We start from the raw sequence: 5040 nt of genomic DNA, 5'->3' as shown, positions 1-5040 counted from the left end.
GACTATTTCATGAACAGAGAATATTTTTAAATTTTAACGTATCAACTAATAAATATTTTATAAGATATACCTCATAAACTAATTTTATAATTCCTGATTTTTTTTAATCCTATTCATCTAATAACACATGTTTTTCACCCAATTTTTCTTTGTCCTCTTTATTTCACTTTTGTAATGTACTTATTCATTAGGGGTAGGTAAACGTAAGTACTTTGACATGTGAAGCTTATATATAGTTAATATGCAAAAAGATTTTTAATTATTATTTTTTGCTAATATAAGGATTTTTAATGTTAAAACAGTACTCTAAAAAAGGCCGGAAAAGAAAAATGAAGTTGAAAAGTTGAAAACATCCCGGGTCTAGGTTTTCTCTCTCGTCCACTCGCAGATTCAAACATTTGGGAGGCTGAGGCATCTCTCTCTGTTTTCTAGGTATGTGTAGTTCCTCAATTAGAGTTTGGGTGAGGATTCCAATTCCATAACCATTCCCTGCCATGCCACCTTCTCTGCTTTTGCTAACTTTTTTTTTTTGTAGAATGGGAGCTGCGCATGAAGTCTCCATCTCACTTGATGGAGTGAGGGACAAGAACCTTATGCAGCTCAAAAAGCTCAATCTCGCTCTTTTCCCTGTTCGTTACAATGACAAATACTATACCAATGCACTCGCTTCCGGTGAATTCACCAAACTAGGTTCTACTCTCTGCTTCTTTCTCACTTCCGTTTTTTCACGTCAATCCATGCAAATATTTAGTTTCGTGTTGCTGCCGTTTACCGTGTTGAGTTGAATGGAGTGTGAATTTAGTTTGGAGAAAGAAATTGAGGGAATAATCACTAATGCAGTAGTGCTGGTTTCAAGTTAGTGGCGAAACGTTAATTCGGATAGTAGAAGTTACCACGGAGCTTCACTAGTGGTTTCTAATAATTATTTATTAGTTTTTACGGATATTGATGATCTACAGCCTACAAAATCCATAATATATTTATTTATTTATGAGTTAAAATAAAAACGAGAATTTGAAAGGATAAATGAGACGAGGAAATAGAGATGACTTATGTAAAGGGTAAATGACGCGTGTCCAATTACAGCTATATCCCAACTCCAAAGGCAACTGCTTCCCTGATAGAATCGGTATCATATCACTACAACGGACGCTGAAACCCGCAAAAGCGAAACAACCTTAACCGGTTACCTGACCCCTATCCCTCACAGATATAAGGAAACGCAAGCACGCTCGAACGACCCAATGCTCCACCGCAATAACTCAGCCACAGCCACAACACACAAACACAAACCCTTCGTTCCTCTCTCGTTCCCTTTATGCATAAGCACATACTCACTCACTCACTTTTCATTTTCAATTCATAATTTCGATGACTTATTATAACGCTGATTGAATTTTATATATAGAAGAAAAGGAGCATTCAATGTTGTTGTTCGCGATTTTTTTGCAGGTTATGGACAAACATTTAAATATTTTGGCAAAGCAACATATCGAGACTCGGTTTGTGAAACTCAACGCTGAGAAGAGTCCTTTTCTCGCTGAGAAGCTCAAGATCATTGTTCTTCCAACCCTTGTGGTGTGTCTCTAAACTTGGTCTCAATGACGGCCTTGTGGTGTGTCTCTATCTGTAAGAGTTTATCATGATTCTATATCTAGTAGATCTTCTTGAGATCATCCTTTTTTTACAGTAATATTTTTGAGTTAGCCCCCCCTTTCCCCCGATTATAGTAACTTCATTCATCTTTGTTAATAATTTTATTTTATGAGTTGAGATTTTGATACAGTGCTTAATTATTGTGTTTTGCTAATGTATTCGTATTACTACGATGTTGGCTGATGATGTTTCTAAGTAGGGAACATATATGGCTATATATTGTGGTTGGAATTTGGATCAATCCAAAAAGATTACGGATTCTTCTTAAATGGGCACGGGAAATTCATGAAATTTAAGAAATTACAGGGGACAGTGCTAGAGAATAGTGGGTCTTGTTTGACAAAATTATTTGTGTTGACTTGTTAGAATGGTAAAAATATTTAGAATGGGTACAAGTATATAGAAAATATGAATGAAATAGTGAAAGTACAAATAGGTTTCTAGGAAAAGAAAAGAAAAAAAAGAAAAGATGTTTTTTCCAAATGTTCCAAATGATGTTTTTTTCCTCCTTTTAAGGGGGTTTACTAACCGTACAAAAAAGAAAAGAAAAAAAATGATAAAAATAGGAGGAAAATTTATTTTTGTACCTCAGGATTCAATGCCATTACTGTATTAACCTGCAGGCAACCTTAGTAAATATTGCAACTTATGTGTTTGATTGTTCAGAACATATGGATATGACTCTCATCTTGCATTGATTGTGTATAGTTCGACATTCAAGGTGGTTGTTTTCGGCAATGATAAAGCCGCTATGTTGGTCGATTTTTGGGAATATCCTCATTTCCTTGAAATAAAACTTTGTTGTTATGGATTTGTGATTTGAGTAAAGAGTGGGATGGGACATCATATCTTCCAATTGCTGCATGCACGTTGATTAACTTAATAACCTCTTACTATTATGCACGTTGTTATTACATTATTAATTTATTTTTTTATTTGATCATGCAGTATTTTAATGAAGTTAGACCATTGGAAGCAAAGAGATTCAAGGCGCTTCGTATCCAGTGGACACAATATTATCTAAAAGTTAGAAATCAAACATAAGATGTTAGACAACTATGTAACTTTAGGTTACTTAATTAGTTTACATACTTTGCATTACATTTTTTACAATTGTTGTTTCATTTTAACATTGAATAACCTTTATTGATAGCTAGTTTTATGCTAAAACCTATTTGAAAGCAGAATGCAAATGATATATGTTATGTGCTGTGTGGTTTGATTTTAAACTTACAGGTTAAATTTTGGTTTTTTTTGGAAAAATAGAGACATTATTTAAAAACAATTTTCTGAAAACAACATCGGTTTTTTGGAAAAATCGATGTTAACGAATGTGTTAATTTGACAGTTAACATCAGTTTTTTTAAAAAAACCGATGTTAACGATATTAACATCGGTTTTTTGGAAAAATCGATGTTAACGAATGTGTTAATGTTGACAGTTAACATTGGTTTTTTGTAAAAAACCGATGTTAATATTGAAAACGTTAACATCGGTTTTTTTGGAAAAACCGATATTAACAAATGTGTTAATGTTGACAGTTAACATCGGTTTTTTACAAAAAACCGATGTTAATATTGAAAACGTTAACATCGATTTTTTGGAAAAACCGATGTTAATATCGTTAACATCGGTTTTTTCAAAAAACCGATGTTAACTGTCAACATTAATATACATTTTTTGGGTGTAATTCATATTACCAACATCGGTTATTTATATAACCGATGTAGGTAATTTTACGTTAACATCGATTTTTAAAAAATCGATGTTAACGATAATACTATCAATGTCGATACTTTCAACATCGGTTTAAAAATCGATGTTAAAAGTCATAAATAACCGATGTTGAAAGCATATTTTCTAATAGTGTTTCATTTTCCTTGTAATATATCTTATTCACATAATAATGCTAACTTTAAGCCATACTATAATTTTGGAGGTATCGAATGGAAGAGGAATTTTGCCACCAAGATAAAGGAGATGAGAAGGAGACAAGGAAGGATTAGAAAAGGGGAAAAATCAAAGAACTATCAATGTGGCTGTTTGAGGAGGAAAAAAGTAGTTTACTGGAGTTATTTTAGTTTACTTTTTTTTTCAAAGAAAATTTACTATGTTATAATACAATGATATGTAATTTATAGTTATATTACTAGTATTTATCGTCCCATTCAATTTAACTCAAGGAAATGATATTCAAAACTTAGAGATAAAATAAAACAAAACTTCTCTCAAAATTTAGACCAATTAAAAAACCAACACATAGCAAATAATGATTGATACATAATGCATGAGTCCAAAAACTACACAAGTCAAACAAATAATGTCCTTACTTACCTCCAAATCCTGCCCTGTATGAATTCCTTTTCCCTAAAAACTGATCAATTTTATAATCTGCCCTGTATATGTGACAAGGTACATATAATGAAACCATGAATTTGCTAGAACAAGATAAGAACTTATTGAACAGTGGATGCAGTTAGAGTTACGTAGTTAATTTACAGGCAATAACATCAGACAACAAGTTCAATTGGAATATCAAGTGAAAGGATAAATAACTGTTAAAACAAAAATAATTGAAAAAATAAGCAACAGAGCATATAAAATAAAGGGAAGAAAAATAGTAGAGAGCAAATAAACAAGATACCGACTAGCCATAATTATGGAAATCACTTGATTCACGTTAACCCCTCATAACTTCATGGTTGTAAATTTTAATTCTTGTTCCACATTTTGCCCAACATAATCATTCATAAAGTGTTATTAAATAATAATTAATTTAATTACTGTTGATACTATAATTTATTTACCTATTGTTAAAGTAGAGTTGATTACGTACGTGTGTAGTTTGGAGGTTGATACCCTGATGTTAGAGTAACAATCATCTTTCCTAAGCTAGTTGCTACTTAGTGATGCTATTCTTCTTAGGCCTTTGGCCCCCTCTATTAAATATATAAAAAAAACATCTTAATTAATGTTTCCAATTTTTAGTGAGATAAATAAATACTCTTGTCTTCGAAAGACTTAATAATATATTTATTAAAATTAAAAAAGAGATTAAAATATTTTAATAAAATTATTCTCTAATAATAGATACTATTGTCTTTTTTAAAAAAATACTATTATCTTCAAATATTTGTTTTCTTAATTTATGTATAAAAAAATTTAAACAAAAAAAAGTGTAGATAATGGTACAGGGGTATCATAACCCATATACAAAAAGAAACAAAATGCCTAACTTGGTTAGTGCCTACTTATATCTAAAAATAGAAATAAATAGATACAAACCTAAAGCCCAGCATATGAAAAGCCTACCAACACAAACCAATGTTATATCATACCTGACTAAAGTGCATGGCTTCATAAAAAACAACATCAGCCAGCCAA

The 5040-nt window shown here is 31.4% G+C and overlaps 1 long non-coding RNA gene across 1 annotated transcript; it reads left to right on the top strand.

Annotated features, from left to right (window-relative positions):
• Nucleotides 1-334: 334 nt before the first annotated feature.
• On the top strand, nt 335-1755 carry LOC114384408. The gene is made up of 3 exons (XR_003660674.1): nt 335-432; nt 536-690; nt 1453-1755. It is a non-coding gene; the product is annotated as an uncharacterized LOC114384408 (long non-coding RNA).
• The last annotated feature ends 3285 nt before the right edge of the window (nt 1756-5040 follow it).

This window comes from Glycine soja, chromosome 14 (assembly GCF_004193775.1).
Source record: "Glycine soja cultivar W05 chromosome 14, ASM419377v2, whole genome shotgun sequence".
Classification (NCBI taxonomy): Eukaryota; Viridiplantae; Streptophyta; class Magnoliopsida; order Fabales; family Fabaceae; genus Glycine; species Glycine soja.
The sequence above is the reverse complement of the archived record's forward strand: the minus strand, read 5'-3'. Positions and strand labels throughout refer to the sequence as shown.